This window comes from Neophocaena asiaeorientalis, unplaced genomic scaffold (assembly GCF_003031525.2).
Source record: "Neophocaena asiaeorientalis asiaeorientalis breed wild unplaced genomic scaffold, Neophocaena_asiaeorientalis_V1.1 scaffold268, whole genome shotgun sequence".
Lineage (NCBI taxonomy): Eukaryota > Metazoa > Chordata > Mammalia > Artiodactyla > Phocoenidae > Neophocaena > Neophocaena asiaeorientalis.
Genome location: NW_020173979.1, coordinates 4,494,730 through 4,513,297, shown reverse-complemented (window position 1 = coordinate 4,513,297; position 18,568 = coordinate 4,494,730). Strand labels below are relative to the sequence as shown.

The following is an 18,568-nucleotide window of genomic DNA, read 5'->3' as shown; positions in this document are numbered from 1 at the left end:
TTGGCCAATTCTATTAGTCCCCTCCTGATGCCTCAGTTTCGTCAATGTGTAACATTAGAGTAACTATTCTACCTATTTCATTGAGTTGTTCTAAAAAACACAGTGAGCTCATGGGTAATGTGCTTAGTAGGACCACTAATATACTAATAAGTCCTTAATAAGTGGTCCAATGGTTATAAACTAGTAGAACTTATTTCCTGTAGGCGATAGAGCAGACCATCAGCCTGTTTCCATCAGCCTCCATCAACAGTAATATATACCCTTTCCCACCTCCCTCAGAGGATTACTCTAGAGTTGTATATTCAAGACTTCTTGGGCACCTAATACAGAGTTCTTTCACGTGCATTATACCCTTTCGTCTTTTAAACATCTCTACATGGTAGCTATTATTACCCATTTTCTGCATCAGGAAACTGAGGTCTCCCCAGACGAGCTGACTTTTCTAAAGTCACATAGGTAAGAAGTGCCAAAGGTGGGATTTGATTTCAGGTCTTCTGGCTTGACAGTGAGACCCAGATTCATCAATCATTTCTTGAGGATCTCTGAGATGCCTTCTCAGATCCCAATTCTAGTCAACTTTGGTTTTGAGAAAGATGGTTCTCAGCCCCAGCTGGGGGTGGGGGAGGAAGGTAGCTTTTAGAATTGGAGCAGGACAGGTCGATGGAGCTTATCTGGTTCAAGCCCTTGGTTTCCAGTTGTCCAGGCTCTAGAGGGGCTTGACTTGCCTGGGGTCCTACAGTGAGAGCTTTGCAGAGCCCATGCTCCAGCTGTCCACATCCGGTACTCAGTGCTCTGCCCCATGCCTCATGGCATCTTTGAAAGGCAAGGTTAATTCCCATGAAAAGCACAGCACAACAAAGTTAGCATGAGACCGAGAGGCAGGGCAGAGAGTTAGAGCCAGTTGCTGAGAGTAACAAAGTGTCAGAAAATGTGGAATCATCCACATAGTGCTTGTGGGAGGTATCATATACTCTGTGGTCAAAGCCACAGAGACAGCTATCTGGCAAGCCTTCTTTCTCCCCTGGAGTTCATGGCCAAGGCTGCTTTCCTAGAACCTGGGACCACCACGTCCCAAGCCCACTCTTCTTCCCAGGAACGGTTTTCACAGCAAAGAGCAACAATTTTGGAAGCAGGCCCAGGTTCCCAGGTGTTACATCGGTCAAAGCAAGTCACGCTGCCAAGCCCAATGCCAGGGGGGCTGGGAAGGGCAGGGAGGGAGTGAGGAATTATGACCTAGTGATGCAGCCTACCACACCCCCCTTGCAGGGTTGCTGGGAGGGAGGATTTGTTCACTCATTCATTCAATGTGTATTTACTGAACACTTCTCAGGCACTGCGCTAAGCGCCGGCTACATAGCAGTGAACAAGACAGACACAAGTCCTTGCCCTCCTGGAGCTTGCATTCTAGTGAATAAACCCCCTGATTTATCCACAAACATTTATGAGTGGTTTGGACAGGCGTTGGAGACACAGATGTCCACAGCAGCATCTCTGCCCTCAGTGAGCTCCTGGCCCATGAGAAAACCAGACATATAGATACCCGATTACAACACAGATGGGACAGGAGGCAACAAGCATGTGTGAGCTCCAGAAACACCTGGCACAAAGCACACTCCCTCTCGGAGCCTCTCTCCCCTCCCTTCCCTGTGCCAGACCTCCTTCCCAGACACGGGCCAGGTTTTCAAGTGACCCAGGCCAGCCAGCTTCGCAGAAAGTCGATCAAGAGCTCTCAGCAGGCCCCTGCCGGGCACAGTGCAGAGGAATTAAGTGCAATGAGCGAAACTGAGCCATCACGAGTAAGGAGCACTTGCTCTCCCTTCCCGAGACTGATGGGGTGACTGGAGAGGAGGATACAGATCCCACGGCTGAATCACACATCCTGGGAACCTCCATAACAGCGTGGATGAGTGACAGCAAACAGGCCTTCTGCCTACAGGGCTGAAAATGCACTGCTTCTCGGGGTGAGCCGGAGGTCAGGGATCAGACAGCGCTCCCCAGAGATTGCTACCGTTTTCCTGAGTCTAAGGAGATGCGGTAAATTGGTTTAATGGAGTGGAGTCTCGTTGTCATGGTGGCAGGAGGAGAGCAGCCTGATCACCCTGCCCCAGACTAACGATGTTAGGTTTGGCTTGGAGTGAACGTGGCCAGCATAATTCAGGGGAACTCGATTTGTATCCTCTTTCTGATAATGGCTGTGTGCTCTGTCCTACTCCCCTTGGGCCGGCTAGAAACCTATGGCTGACGCCTCCCCCCACCTCTAAGGGCCAATCAGTCTGTAGGTTCTGCTGGTTCCTCCTCCCAAATGTCTCTCCTGTCTCTCCCTTGATTGTCGCAACAGTCCCCACCTGGTCTCATCCGCTCTTCACACAGCGGAGATGTTGCTAGAAGTCACACTTGATCACGACTGTCTCCTGAGGAACACCCACGCCCCAGCACACCCTGAGCTGTGCTGATTCCTCCCAGTGCCATGACTGTAGTGTCTGATCTTCTTATCCTTGTTGCTCTTCTCCTTGTCTCCACTTGGCAAACACCTGCCTCTCCCTGAAATCCCAGCTCCAATCTCCTTTTCTGTCAGGGCTTCTCTGTCACTTTTACCCCCTACCTCCCTTCCCACCCAATTAGTGTGGACCACTGCCACCCCCTGTATGCATCCAGTATCCATCTCCCATCCATCAGGACTGTGAGGGTGTTCACACAGTCTTCATTTTTTGACTCCTTTCTAAAGAGTCATAATAATAGAGCTGGTAATTAGACAAAACACTGAGTATTTCTGTTATGTTCAGCATGGTTTGACAACTTTACATGCACTAATTCACTTAATTTCTCGACATTCCATTAAATGGGCACTATGGTTACCTCCTGCTTGAAAGATTAAGGAATTGAGGCATCCAAAAAAATCTAAGTAACATGCCCAAAGCTACATAGCTAGTAAGTAAGAGAGCCAAGATTTTGAACCCAAAGGAGCAGGGGGGAGAGAGAAATGGATGGAGAAGACAGGAACAGGAGAGAGAAGAGAAAGGACGAAGGGAGGGAGGGGAAAGAGCTAGAAATGAATCTTTGCTATTTTTAGTCATTGAGATTTGGGGGTTGTTTGTTACTGTGGCAGATCCTAGCTTGTCCTGACTGATAGAAGGAATAACAATGTGTAGACATGTTAGAAGAAGGACTATTTGATCAGGAAAGACAACAGAGAGCTTCCATAAAAGAGAACGCAAGGCCTTGCCTGGTCAGTCCTCAGCAGGGGCTGGTTGGTTTCTGTGTGGCTGGCTCTTTGTGACCCAGGAGAGGAAACATCGTGAATGCGCCAGGAGCTTGCAGCCTGAACAGAATGAGGGGACTAAGTGTGTTCAACAGGAAGTCATCCGGCTCTGGCTGCCCACGAGAGAAGTGATGAACTGAAATGCCTGATTCCCAAATAACCATCAAGTACCGGAGAGCACCTGAGGTGGAATGGTTAAGTGTGTGCTCCCAGGGAAGACCTGCTTCATCTGGCTGTGTCACAAAGCAGATGGAGACAGCTGACTGGGAAGGACTGTCAGTCCCTGGGAATTGCCTTCATCTGCTTCCCAAACATTGCCACAGCCAAGAGGAAAGCCAGAGACCCTGCTGGTGGGGCCACTGACAGGATTCCACTGGGCACGACTGCAGAAAAGGAGTGAAGTAAAGCTGTCAGTTCGTTTGGCCAGCGTCTAGGCTAGCCGAAGCCCTGGTCCCACCTCCTCACTGTGGGCTGTAACTCATGCAGTTTACTATCAGCCAGATGGCCTGGAGGGCACACTCACCCCATCTATGTGCTGGGAGTCGTAGTCCAAGGGCCGGTTGCATACCAGCTTCTCAATTTTTTCTTCGTTAATGTCTTAAGGCATTTTTTCCCCCTGTTCTTCCCCCCACCATGAAATTTTAATACCAAAAATATGCTCTGTACTTGTTTGTGTACTATATGCATACCTGTGCTTTAAATATAAAGAGTTAAGTTTTTTTCACACACACCCCACCCAGAAGAACAAATTTTTACCCCCTGTGGAGATGCTATGCTTCCCATTGAGAACACGTGTACACTAAACCCTCAGATAACCAATTTCTGCTATCAGTCCCATCGGATTTTAGGGGAGAGAAGCAACTTACCAGGAAAGAAATTCTTTTTGCATAGTGACACCTCCTCCAGGAAGCCTCCCATCCACCTTGAGCCAGAATTGAGCTTTCTAACATCACTGCACGTGCTGTTTTCCTGCACGTTCGCATGGCCGTCTTTACATACATGTTTCCCTCCTGAGTTTACAAGTTCCTTGAGGGCAGAGCCTGTGTCTCTGTGCTTTACTTCCTGTCTCAGTGCCTGGCACATAGTAGGAGCTTCACTGATCATTAAAACAAGACGAAACATGAAAGCTGCTTTGTCCGGGCCTGGGGACCCCATGCAGGGTGCAGCTGTGGTACAGTCACTGTCGCAGGTACAGCACACCCTGTCATAGTCAGCTCCTAGTCGGGAGCACCAAACAATTTCATTGAGGCATGGAGAGCTGACTGACAAGCCTGTAATAACATTTTAATGGCCTGAGTCCAATTCCCAATAAATTACTTAAGTTTCTGCAGTAATGGAGCTGGCATTTTCATTAATACTCCTGATTAATTGTCTGCCCTAGAAAAAAAACCCCATCACCATCACAATCATGATCTCACTAGTTCCTTGCAGAGAGAATCCCAGCGGCCTGAGGTTTTCCACTGGATGGGAGTTGGTGAAGGTCAAAGGGAGAATCCTCTGCCCCCCTGTAACCCCACATGGCCTTGGGAACAGAGGAGTGCCGGCTCTGAGCCCGGCTGCCTGTACTTGAATCCAGACCTCACCACTTACTGCCGGGGCCTTGAGCTACTTCAACTGCTTCAGTATCTTTATCTGTCAAATGGGGCTAATAATAATCCTTATCTCATAGGTTGATGGGAGGATTAATTGAGTTGGTACAAGTAATGTCCTTAGGACAGCAACTGGCACATAGTAAGCATGCAGTAAATAATGCCTATTATTATTTCATTTTGGTTGCTGTTCTATTCTTTTTCCTCCAGGAAGTTCAGGGAGCTGCATCGCCTTAGAAGACACAGAACTGCATGTTTGGGAGCAGGGCTACTTTAGTAGGGGAAGGCGGGCTTTGGAGAACTATAATGTCCACTTAACAGGGCTTTATTAGGTTGCAAGTAGTGAAAATCTGCAAATTTGGATTCACATCCTGGCTCCACCAGTGGCTGACTTGGGGACCGACCCTACACAAGTGCCTTCCCCTATTGAGCCTTCCCAAAAAATGAGGGTGGTATTTTTTATGCTCTGGGGTAGTTTTTTTTTTTTTAATTTATTTATTTTATTTTTGGCTGTGTTGGGTCTTCGTTTCTGCGCGAGGGCTTTCTCCAGTTGCGGCGAGCAGGGGCCACTCTTCATCGCGGTGCGCGGGCCTCTCATTGTCACGGCCTCTCCCGTTGCGGAGCACAGGCTCCAGACGCACAGGCTCAGTAGTTGTGGCTCACGGGCTTTGTTGCTCCGCGGCATGTGGGATCCTCCCAGACCAGGGCTCGAACCCGTGTCCCCTGCATCTGCAGGCAGACTCTTAACCACTGCACCACCAGGGCAGCCCCTCTGGGGTAGTTTTGAGAATCTGATGAGACAATACAAATGGAAGCATCTGGTGCTCATAACTGGTCTTTCGTTTATTTATTCAATCAACAGCTTTTATTGAGCACCTACTGTGGGCCAGGCACTGAGCTAGGCACTGGATATCAGCAAATTAGTACCATCTCCTTGGAGCTTTCCATCACAGTAGTTAAGTTGGACGGTGACCAAGTGGACAGATCAATGTGTAATGAACATCAGGAGGCAGTAAGTGCAGTGGAGGAAAGATAAAGCATGGTGGGGAACAGAGAAGGCTGGGACTGCTTCTAGAACGGGTGTTCAGAGAGGGTCTTTTGCCAGAGGTGATACCTGAGCATCTGAGGAGAGGTTTTAATAAATCGAGAGAGCAAGCCATGTGGCCATCAGGGGGAAGAGCTTTACGGGGAGGGAACAGCACGAACGAAAGCTGGAACATGCTTTTGCCACTAACATTTTCTTTTTCTTTCTTCCTTCCTTCCTTCCTTTTTTCCTTCCTTCCTTCCTTCCTTTCTTTCTTTCTCTCTTTCTCTCTTTTTCTTTTTTTTGGTAATTTCAAATAATTTCCTCCCCAGAGCCAACAAGACGGGGGTGTGGGCAGGAGCTCACAGGGCCTAGGTATTCAGATAGGGGCTGGGTAAGGGGGCAGGTCTTTGTTTTCATGTCTCGCACATTTGATTAGCTGTGAAAGCCGGCACTCCCTCTGCCTGAGGCTCCCCTCTGCATGTGAAAGAGGCAGGGTTTGGAGCTCCCTCTTCAGCATCCTCTTGCTTAGAGACCCCATCTGGCATTTATCAGTCTCTGCGTCTCCCATGCTCCCCCCAGAGCCACACGGACCTTCATCCAGTTTCTTAATCCGGCATGCCCTCTCTTGCCTCTGGACCTTAGCCCAGGCTGTTCCATCTGCCTGGAACACACTTCCATACACCCGTCTTCACTTGCCTAACTTTTACTTATCCCTTACGTCACTGCTTGTCCTCTGGAATCCAGCCTTCCCGGACGTCCCCAGGTTGGGTAGAGTCCCTCTGCCCTGCCTACCCCCTTTGATTGTCCCCATCACTTTGGTGATCACGCTGATTGTAACTGTGGTTCCCTGTCTGCGCCTCCACTAAGTAGCATGTTCTTTCTGGGCAGGTCCTTGTCTTACTTGTTCTGGCATCTCTAGGGCCCAGGATCTGGTACCTAGTGAGCATGTAATACATATTTGCCCCGAGCTGGAGATTAGGGATCTCAGGATAGGAACGCAGGGTCTCTGCCCTGAACGTCCCGGGTCTGGATGGCAAGACAAGATGAGGTAACAGGATAATGTGCCTTCACTACAAAGCATTGAGAGGAGAAAGGCATAGAGGCCAGAGGATACAGCAGGAGCAAAGGCCAGGAGGCCAGAAATTACAAGTCCTTGATACGGCTAGCAGGTTAAGATGAGTGGAACGCTTGGCCGAGGTCAGATTTTGCCCCCTCCGGGCCCGCACACCACAATCCTCTTGCTCCCATATATCCCAGTCATGCCTGCTCTATCTGGTCAGGACCTCACCCTCCAGAATCTGGGTTTATCGTCAGCCAGACTTACAAGGTATAATAGGACAGAGGGAGTCCGGGCTGCTGCCAGAGAGGCTGGGCCTTCTGGAGACAGAGTTCACATAAACTTTTGCAAAGCTGGTTCTGCTCACGACCAATTCCTTAAAAGGTCTCCTATAAGCCACACCTGCTTTGGGAGATTCTCATTGCTCATTAGCATATCAAAGGCTCTGAAACGTCCTGCAGGGAAGACTCTGGGTTAACCTTAGTAGCCCCGTTTCCCAAACTTAATTGAATGAGGAGTCCTCCAAAGGTTCTGCAGACCTACTCCAGGCAAAGCAGATCTAACCCTTCTCTGTGCAGGCAACAACAGAGAAAGTTAAAAGAATTACATTTATTGTGCCATTACTTTTCCTTCGAGGTGGGTGAGAGAGTAAATGAGACCAAGGAGAGAATTACAACCGGAGATGTCAAGCGGCTGTCTTACAAGGAATATTCTGTTTGCCCAGGGAGAAGGTTTGCAGAATATAAAGGACCATTTCTTCCCTACAACATCCCTGGAGAGAAAGGAGGGGAAAAGTGAACGAAGCCCTCCATTGACCACTAGAGATGGAAGTGTTTCTGTTGGTTTCATTTACATAAGTGTCCTTGGCAATTTGTCCCAATTTGTCTCATTACAAATGATGTAAACATCCGGCGAAATCACAGACAAAATGGGACCGTTTAAATGCTGCCTGATTAAAAGCCCCGGGTTGCCTGCAATAACTTGCACGCATGCTAATAGTTTCCCTGCACGGACCTTGGTTCCAAAGCTCTGGGAACTCAGGGAGGGTCCCCAGGCCTAGTGTCCCCATGACTGCAGCTCTCCACATAGAGTCTTGAAAGAATACACTGTCACACTCTCTATATTTTTTTGCCAAGAGAGAAAAGAAGGGAGGGAGGAAAGGAGGGAGAGAGGAAGGAGGAAAGAAGGAAGAGAGAAAGGAAGAAAGAATAAAAGAAAGAAAGCTGCCATTTTCTCCTTTGACATCTCATTGGTGTACAGGGCAGTGTAACTGAGGGGGTTGGAAAACCAAAGTTCAAATCCTAGCAATGTTACTCGCTTAATGTGTGTGACCTTGGACCAGTCACATCACTTGGCTAAGCGTCAGTTTCCTAGTCTGTCAAATGGGGATGACAGTTCAACATCTGGCCTGCCTCACGCTGTTGTGAGACATCACATAACCAGAAGCCTCCTAAGGACAGAGACCCTGTCCTGTCCATCACTGGATGCTCAGAGCACAAACAGTGCTGACATGTGGTGGGTGCTTAATAAATAATTATTGAAGGGATGGTTGGATGAGTGAGTAAGTTGGCAAGTCTATGGGCAATATCACTCGAGTCTGAAAAGCGCTGTACCAATGAGGGAACTCTTTTATAGCCTCATCTTTCAGAGCACCTCCTCTTCAAATCCTTTCCCAGTACCTCCATTAGAAGTGGCACAGTCGGGCACTGGTATCTGATGGACCTGGCTCATAGCCTGGCTCCTAATCTTGGGCAAGTAGCTAAACTCTCTGAGGTCCAGCTTACACCTCTGTATGACTGGAGAGTGAGCCCTGCCTCTCACAGGGTGGTCGTGATGTTTAAAGAGATGATGGATGCAAATGACCTCCTGGGAGCCTATAGGCAGGAGGCACGTAAGAAGGTCTGTTAGATTAGAGTGAGTTTCTAGCAGGACCTGAAGAGCTCAAAAACAGACCTGGAGTGAAGGGGACTTGGCCAAGGGGTTTCTCACCCCTGAAGCCTGGCGGAGGGTGCCAGCAGGGTCCACCTGTTCCAAGTGCAGAAACACTACGTGTGCTGCTTTAACCCAAAACACTGGGAGCAATTGAAAGCAACTGAGAGAAGAGATGATTAGAATACAGGCCTTCCAGCTCTTGCTGTTCTTGTCCCTTCATTAGTTGCTGTGTGATCTTAATAAAACGTCTTGCCCTCTCTGTACCTAATTATGTAACAATCTGATAAGAAGAATGTTGATTCATGGCACCAGGGAAGATTAGAGGATCCTGCGAGTCCCTGACACTGTTAGCACTGGATTCTGTCCACCTTTCAGTCAGGGGTCTTCAGACCTCTGTGCCACCATCCCCAATCACAGAGTTCCAACTGGGAGGAAGGGTAAGGGGTCTGAAGAAGGAGATAGAGGAAAGGGAGGAAACAGGGCCCGAACCCCCTCAGCAGATGGCAGGAGCAGGGGCAAGTGGGCCAAGATTCAGACCCAAAGTCTACCACTTACTAACGTCAAGAGTGTCCTGAACTACAAACTTCTGAACCTCAATTTACTCACCTTGAAAATGGAAATAAAAACACCTACCATACAATGTGTTGTAAATATTAAAAAAGGGTCTGGTTCATAGCAGATGTTCAAAGGACGTCAGTTCCATTTTCCTTCCCCTTAGAGATCTTTGTAGTAGATGTTGGGGTGTCTTCCCAACACCCATTCCACGCTTTCCCTGTCCCGTAGCAGCTGAGATGTCATCCTCCCACCTCCCGCACTGGGATTGGTCGCTCATGGGCTTGAACCCAGCAGTTTAATCCCATTAGTTCCCTTGGCCTTAATCATTGATGCAGGGAAGGCACACGACCTAAGTTGGTTCAGTAAGATTTAAGCTCAGAAATCTGGTTTGTTGATCAGAAAGAGAAAAGCTCTCTCTAGAAGGAGTTTGGTCCGAGAATGAGAGCTATAGCTGCTATCTCCATTTTGCTACTGTGAAGAAACTAGCCATGAGAACAAAACTAACTTGAGGAGGGGGCAAGCGTCATAGAAAATGTTGCCGAAGTCCTGACCAAACTGTGCCTGCAGCATCTGAGCTTCTCAGATCCACGAGCCAGTGAATTCTCTATTTTTCAAGCCAGGTGAAGTTAAATTTTAGGAGACATCAAACAAACAAACCAACCTAACTAACACAAAAATCTTCATTATTCAACACTCCTGAACCCACCCCCGAGTCCACTGGGAGCTTGTTTTTCATGAACCAATTTAGATATGCAAATTCACTTGCATTAATTGGCTCTTCAGGGAATGGTGTTTGTTCTCTGTGAAGTCATTTAAAACTCAGAGCGGTCTTAGGAGCCCTCCCCATGGACCTAGGATTCCTCTTGACTCACAACCTGGACACCGCTTTCTGGACCCTCCCACTCCCTCCCTTTGCCCAGGGGATCTGCTGTAGTATACAAAGGTGTCCTTCTCTTGGTCGTACTAGGAGGCAGTGGCAGGGAAGCTGGAAAGAAGCAAGATAGGGCTGCAGAAATACCAACCTCAGAGTCAGGGAGACTCAGGTCAGCATCCAGCCTCTATTTCTTCCAAGCTTCCGAAGTTATATCACCTCTCTGAGCCTCCATCCTCCCATCTGCGAAACAAGGATAATAATACCTATATGGGCTGTTATAAAGATTTCAAGACATCACATGTACAGAATACCTGGCTGAGAGCCTGTGGGGTAGTAGGCATTTCACAAATTGTAGCTGTTGTTTAGATTTTTATCATTATCGTGGTTGCCCTTCCTGTTTTCCAGGGGTAGCATGGATCTAAGATTGTAGGGGCTGCAGATTTCTCGGTGGGGCAGAAGCAGCTAGGTAATAAGAGACAGTGTCACTTGTCAGCACAGAGCATTGTTTGGGGGAGGTGTGGGGGGATGGTCAGCACACACCCAGCAGCCACATAAGGTTCAGTGTCCAAGTCAGTGACACGCCTGTTCCAGGTCTTTCTCAAGGTCAGTGGTGCCTTTCTTTTTATCAGTTTTCAGAGCTATCAATGTGCAGAGCACTGGCTCCAGAAATGATGGGAGAAGAGAGATGAAAAGATGAATAAGACCAACAGCCCTGTCCTCAAGCTGCTCATAAACCAGGGTAGATGGTTTTGGAGTCTAACAGCCCTGATCTCAACCCTGGTTCCCCAGCTGAGCAGCCATGTGACTTATGGCACGTCAGGGCCATTTTCTGAGCCTCGGTTTCCTCTGGGGAAAAAAAAACCACAAGGAAATAATCACGTATGTCGCCCAATTCGTGGAAACATAATGAAAAGTAGAGGATGCAGGTGGCTTGCACAGGCCCTGGGGCAAAGTAGGTGCTCAATCAAGAGTCCTTGGGGGTTGGGTTGAGTAGTATCCCCTCAAAATTCATGTCCACTCAGAACCTCAAATTGTGCCCTTATTTGGGAATAGGGTCTTTGGAGATTGAATCTGTTAAGGATCTTGAGATGAAATCATCCTAGATACAGTGACTGGTGTTCTTATAAAAGGAAGAGGAGACACAGTGAAGACAGCCCTGCGAAGACAGAGGCAGAGATGAAGTTCTGCTGCCACAAGCCAAGGAATGTCAGGGCCACCGGAAGCTAGAAGAGGCAAAGGAGGATTCTTCCCTAGATCCTTCAAGGGAACGTGGCCCAGCTGGCCCTTGGTTTCAGACTTCCGGCCTCCAGCACTGGGAAGGAATCAGTTTCTGTTGTTTTCAGCCACCCCAGTTTGTGGTACTTTGTTACGGCAGCCCTAAGAAACTAAAATACCCCTTCTGCCTCAGCCCTCTCCCCTTAAACAAAGCAGATGTGAAAACCACCTCATAAGGCTCCAGGTTAAGGAAGTGTGGGATGCAAGGGGCTGTAAGGGTGCGCAGGAGGGGTTGAACCTGGAAATGAGGGTGATAGCATCGCCCTCTGGTGGTGGCTTGCAGACTAACAGGATGGGCATGCCAAGCGCCGGGCCCACAGAAGGGCTCTGGGGAGAGTTCTTTATCCAGCATCAGGAGTGCTCTGTTGGGGACTCTGAGCCACCAGCCCCCGCAGAGCCATTTTTAGAAGGAGCTCAGCGACACCTGTGTCCCAGGCGGGAAGCCAGGCCCAGCCTTCACTCCACCCCCAGGCCCTCCGAGGCTCTGGGCCTCCTGCCCCTGATGGCTGGTCTCTGGGGGAAAGGGCCCTGCCTCATGCACTGACCTGGGCAATCAGTTGCTCAGCCCACCTTTCAGCCCCTGGGGCTGGGGATTCCAAGTCTCTTTAACTGGGGGCAAACTCAGTAGAATGATACGATGCGCCAGTCATTGTTCTAGGTACTGGGGGTGCAGCAGTGACCTTGAAGGAGAAGATTCCTGATCCGGTGGAGCGTAGAGTCAAGTGGGGGCTGGAGAGGCAGGAAGTGAATTAATAAGTAAGGGAACCAGAAGGAAACATCCATGGATTGGTCTAAACGCAATGGGGTATAGGCGACAGAGAGCTTCATTTTCTCCAAACTGTTTACAATCCTCTTGTCTCTCATATCCCTCCGTCTTTATTTTATAATGTCTCTGGCTGTTCTCCTAGCTTTGCAATCACTTCAGCTCTCGTCTCAGGAATAATTTCAGTTTTCAAGTGTCTGACAGTCCCATCCGGTTAGAACTTCAGCCTCACGTGCAGTTTGAAATTTCTCGCCTGTCTCAGCACTCAGACCTGGGCGGGGGGGTTGGGGGAGGCACAGCCAGCCTGCACTTCCAAACTTTTCCCTCCCTTCCTAACCTTCCTGCTTCTGGTACAGGGCAGCGGGGAGGCTTGGCTGAGGAGAGACAAGGGTCTTCGGACGTGGCCGGAGCTGCTGCTGATTTTCTCCCAGCTAGCATGGCTGTTCTGTCACGTGGCGTGCTGTCAGCTTCCAAATGCTGGCTCTTTCGTGGGGCTCCTTGGTGGCGGGCTTTCTTTCTCCCAGCCTGTTGTAGATAGATGCCCTTGTCAGCTGAGCTCCTGTAAGCATCCTTGTGCCCCCAGCTGCTGGGCCACCTTCACCCCATTAGTCACAGCCTCTCTCTGCCTGGGGGTCCTCTTGTCCAGGCAGCAGCCCTCTTGGCAGGGGGAGGGGGAGGGTATCTTGTGCAAATGCCTCAAGCCTGCTTACCTTCCTCAGCCCCCTTGGCCGCAAGAAACTGGCAAACTTCCGCTTTACCAGCGGAGGCCTGGAGGAGGCCACCTGAGGCTGCTTCAGCACAGCCCCCCACCTCCTGAATTCTCCAGGGGGATGCAGCCTCCAATCTTACGTTCATATACACCCACCAGACCCCAGGGACTCAGGAAGCTCTCCCAAGGGCTCTGTCGCCAAGCTTCAGGCCTGAGGCTGCACTAGGTGTCTGCCGCTCAGGACCCCCTACCATGGCATGAAATGCCGGCTCCCTTTCACGTGGGCACCCTCACCTCTGGGAGGAGTTCTGGTTCCCCATCACTGGGCTGTGACCCCGGGGAGAGCCCCCTCATGGAAAGGAAGGAGGAAAATCAAAAGTGCGCTTACTCCTACAAATTCCCTTCCCCCCATCTCCTTGGGAATGTCTATCCTCTTGTACGCTGGCTTGGGATGGTTAGTCACAAAACCCGTCACACTTTCTCTCAGCAAGTCTAACACGCATCCAACAACTCTGTTCTATTTACGTATCTAGGGTTACTTCCCAGCCGCTGTCCCCAGATTGTAAGCTTTAGCCAAAATCCTGGGCAGCAGGATGTCTTCATCCACCTCCCGTTACAATGATTACAGAGGCGCAAAGGTTTTGAAGGGCAGGAAAACAATATAACGCGTTACAGCGTAACTGGGTTGGGAACTGGGCGGCAGTGCTGCTTTGGACCCAGGGATCAGGTCTCACTGAGGAGCCACACCCCCACGAATGGGACGCAAGCATCACAGACCTGGGGAAGAGCTTGGGCAAAGCCCCATGGTGGGAACAACATCGCTGGGCATAACGAAATGAAAGCTTCCCAAAGTGTAGTGAGCGGTGGAGTGAGTGGCCGGGGAGGAGGCTGGACCCTGCCCTGCAGGCCTTGCAGGCCATGGCGAGGAGTTTGGAAGTCGCTGGAAGTTCTGAAGCAGAGGGGGGTATGACCACACTGGTAGCCCTTGAGGAGACCGGACTGTATGTGTGCCAGGCGTTATGCTAAGCATGTTTGAGTCATTGTTTCCTTTAACTCTTAGAATCACCCTGCCGTCCAGGTCTGAGTACTTGCATTCAACAAACAGGGAAACTGAGGCTCAGCCACGTGTCCAAGCCTCCCCAGCTGTTAGATGCGAAGGCTGCAATTCAAGCCCAGGACTCTTAGGCTCCCAACACTTAGCTCTTCCAATCAGAGCATGCTGGCTTTCCAAGAGGGGTGCAGGAGGCACCCCACTCCCTTTCACCTCAGCCACCCTGAGCTGGTGTCACTGCTTCTGACAGTAACCCAGGAAACCAACCAACCAACCAACCAATGGGTGCTGCTGGGAGGGAGGGTCTGGGGTGAGTGCTTCAAGTTGACTAGAAATTCCCTGTGCAGCTAACCACGCTGGACCAGGGGCAGGGACACTAACACAGGGGTGGGCAGGGGTGGGAAGGGTCTTCTGTCGCTGTCCCTGACTCTGGAGCCCCAAGGCACCCTGCCCCGCCCTCCTGCTGCCCAGGCAGGAGTCAGAAGCTGGACCTCTCAGGGCTGCAGCCTGAGACATGGGCGGGTGAGGGGCATGTTGCAGCGAGGCTGTCACACAAGTTCCGTGTAGTGACATTTATCTTTCGCGGGGCGGAGGTTACTTCGGCATTTGAAAACGTCTCCTAGATTTGAGAAACTCCCCCATCTAACAAGTTTTGGTGGGAGGCAGGGTCCACCTCCCTCTCAAGAAGCCCGGAAGAACAGATACTCACTTTCCCAGCCTCCCTTGCAGCGAGGGTGTGTGTGTATGTCCTAAGCCCAGTGGGCTGGGGAGCCCGAGACAGGCAGGTGACGTTCCAGGGAGAAGGTGACCTGGTGGCTGCAGCAGGAGCTGTAGCCAGTGTCCTCCTTGGGGGCCGATGTGGGCTGTGGTCTTGGCTGTTCCTCCCTCCTTTTTGGTGTGTCTGTGTGTGTGGACTTCGCAGGGAGGACAGGAACAGGACCCCAGGCTCTGGCATAGGGCACTCTGTTTGCCCAGTGGCTCTCAAAGAATGCTCCCGTGACAAAGCTGTTAATGGCCCTGAACAGTATGAGAAAAAAAAGAATTCTTATGTAACAGAGAGTATCTATATCTCCAGGCCTGGCTCTCTGGCCTCCCAGGGCTGGTCATTAATCCCTTTTCTGCGTCAGCAGCTCAAGGCACAGTCCTTGCATCACAAACCACCTGGGATGGAACTCCCACGGGGCAGCCCTGCTGGGTCACATGCCTCCTGAATTGTGAGCAGGCTCTGCTTCTCGCGTCTTCAAGCAGATTTCCTCTGCCCCTTAGCAAGCCCCCTGCACTCCCCACTGGAACCAGCACGAGGCCAGCCTGACCCATACTAGTTTGGGCTGCTATCCTCCACGCTCAAGGGGTTGGTTCTTGCTTCTCATGTTGCCAAGCTGCGCTGGGAAGGGGCTGAGATGACTTCAAGTCCCAGAAAAATCGCAAAATACCAGGTCCTCCTGCCAATGCCCAAGGGCATGGCTGACCCCACGGACCCCGGTGTCCAAGCTGCAGGGCAGCTCCTGGCCCTCAGGCATCCACCAAAGCCTGGAGTACTTTGATTTGACGTGCAGACAGAGCTTGGAGGGTCTGTTTCGAACCAGCCTGTGGTGTTTAGCTCTCCCCAAGTGATGTACAAAAAGGCTGAGACTTGCCAGGGCCGAGGTGGGAGCCCCACTCGCACCCTGCCCTCAGCCCCCCCCAGCACCGAGGCTGGGGGGACAGGCTCGCGCTTTAAGGGACCAGCTGGAGAGGAGAGGGGCCTGGGCCTTCCCTTGATTCCAGGGTCCAGGGGCCCCTGAGGAAATGTATCAGCAGGATGAGGAGGTCAGGTGTCCTCTCTCTCCAGTACATGTCAGAGCTTTTTTTTTTTTTTTTGCGGTACGCAGGCCTCTCACTGTTGTGGCCTCTCCCGTTGCGGAGCACAGGCTCCGGACGGGCAGGCTCAGCGGCCATGGCTCACGGGCCCAGCCGCTCCACGGCATGTGGGACCTTCCCGGACCGGGGCACGAACCCGTGTCCCCTGCATCGGCAGGTGGACTCTCAACCACTGCGCCACCAGGGAAGCCCCATGTCAGAGCTTTTAATGAAAAGTCTTCATTCCTGAAGCCATGGCTGGTGTCATTCTGACAGTGTCGAGGATTACGGCCTGGCCCACCCTTTCTTCCTCCCCAGCTTTGTGGAGAAGCACGTGGGGATTTTCAGCCTTTGGGATCACCTCCTCTACCTACACACACACACACACACACACACACACACAGATGGCATTCGAAAAAGAGAATGCAGCCAAAAGGGTCTCTCCTGTGGCATTTGGCCCAGACCAGGGACTTCCCAGGCAAGCACGAATCACGCCCGTGGCAGGCTGCCCCCTGCCCCCCGTCAGACACGCACACGCCTCCTCCATCACCTAGAGGCAAGACAAATCACCCCCAGGGCTCCTGGGAGCCCAAATCTGTTTATTCAAGCCAGGGCCTTTTACCCTCACAGCAGCATGTGCATATCACAAGCCCCATTACTACAAGTGGGGAAACTGAGGCTCAGAGGGGTTGAGATCCTTAAAATTGCACAATAGGTATTAGAGCTAGAATTTCAACTTCAGTCTCTCTGACTCTGAAGGGTCTGGGTTTGCTTTCTTCCCTGGCTCTAATGCCCCCCACCAGACCCTATGAGAAAACTTCCAGGAACACTGTTTGCAGGGCAGAAAATCAATAACACATGTAATAAAGAAGAAGGCACTTACTTCTTCATAACTGTCATAAAAAGCAACATGGGGTATTTTCCATGCCCAGGAGCTGGGCTCTAAAGCCGTGATTTAAAGATCTCACTCCAGGTCTGGTTGTCCCGCTAAGACGCCCATCAATATGTGAATATTTACACACACACAGCGCTGCGGTACATACATTTCTGGTAATGGGGTGTCTCTTGGAGGGGAGCTCAGGGTTAATTTGCAGGATTCACGTCCAGGGTTTGTGAGCAGCACAGGTTTGGCCCCCAGTCCCCTGGCGGGGACCTCCAACCATGCACGGAGGGGTCAGACAGAAAATCCGCACCCTTGGCCTCCTGGCCTCCTTCCAACCTGCAGCCCATGGCACTGAGAGCAGCTCTGGACCGGAGCCCACCCGGTGCTTCCCACAGACTCCCCTCCCCCGCAGCCCCCGCTGAGCACTTCCATCCACCAGGCCCCAGGCTGACTCCAGAATGCAAAATCACTTTGTCCCTCCTTCTCATCCCCTCCCGCCTCCTGCATCTATGGATTTGCTCTTCAGAAAACATCTGTTCCCTTCCTCACCCCTGACATAAGCATCAATCTCATGTTAGCCCAGCTGCTTAAACTCGCGGCCCTGGGAAACAGACACTCTTTCCTGACCCGGCACAGGTCTGGGGACTCTAAAGCAGGCCTGAGGGTCTGACAAGAGGAGTCATGGGGGTGGGGAAGGGGGACTTGTCCACACAGGGACCTCCAGGCTAAGGTCCTAGGTCAGGGCCAGAAGGAGAGAGATAGATCAGAGGGGTAAGGCTGAAACTCAGGGGCCCAAGGGGATCATGACCTGCCCTGAGAGGGGCCCTGGACAGTCAAGGCCCCACCAAGTCGGTCAGAGACCCATCTGCCCGATGTTGGGTGGGAGTGAAGAAGGGCCTCAGGCAGCCAATAGAAGGCCCTGCAGCTGCGAAGCTACTGCAGCCCAGAGGTGGCAGTCAGATGCCTTGGTTCTGCTACACGCTCCCTCTGCCTGCTCTAGCAGCCCTGGCCTCTTTGCCAGAGCTCAGTTATGTCAGGCTCACCCCACCCTGGAGCCCCAGCTGGCCCTCCTCTGGATAGCTGGCCCCTCTGCATGCAGGATTGCCTCAGCATTCAGGGCTGCCACCCCCCGGTCGCCCCCAGCCTCTGCATCCCCAGCACAGGCACGCCTAGTAGGGACACCAAATGCACCCCCAAACATATTTGGGAAATGGATTAAACCTGAACCTGAAAAAGGGAAACCAGACAGGCCAGAATCCCTATAAACAATGGGTTTTGTGAAAGGAGATGATCCCCTCTCCCACTGGCCCCAAGGAAAGGACTTGGACCTGTCTGTCTGTCTGTCTGTCCAAACGGGGCTGGTGCTGAGGAGGGGGCAGCGGGCAAGTGCTGAGCAGACCCTGCCCAGGCTGCTAGGTATTCTGGGAACACCTGATCCACTTCCTGGGCCAGTCTGGGCCTGTGGAGGGAGGGCAGGGAGCTGGGGTCAGGGGTTAGCTGGGCTCCTCTGGTGAAGAGCAGAAATGAGTGTGATGTGAACAGTAGGTAAATAGTCTGTGAGAACTTTGAGGGCAGGTGCTGACTCTGGGGCTACTGGGGTGATCCAGGCACAGTCCCTCCCCTCAGGAGACTCACAGCCATATCAGAAAAAGAGGCTAAAGACAGATGGCCTGTAGTAAGGCTCAATAAATATTTACTTAATGACTGCTGGGTGGATGAGACAGACAGCAGACAGACACTGATAATTCAATGTGC

General features: G+C 51.3%; 1 protein-coding gene across 4 annotated transcripts in view; it reads left to right on the top strand.

The window, feature by feature from the left end:
* Window positions 1-18,568, top strand: part of KCNIP1 (potassium voltage-gated channel interacting protein 1) — a 350,368-nt gene that overhangs the window by 231,085 nt on the left and 100,715 nt on the right. The gene's annotated exons all lie outside the window — the stretch shown is intronic.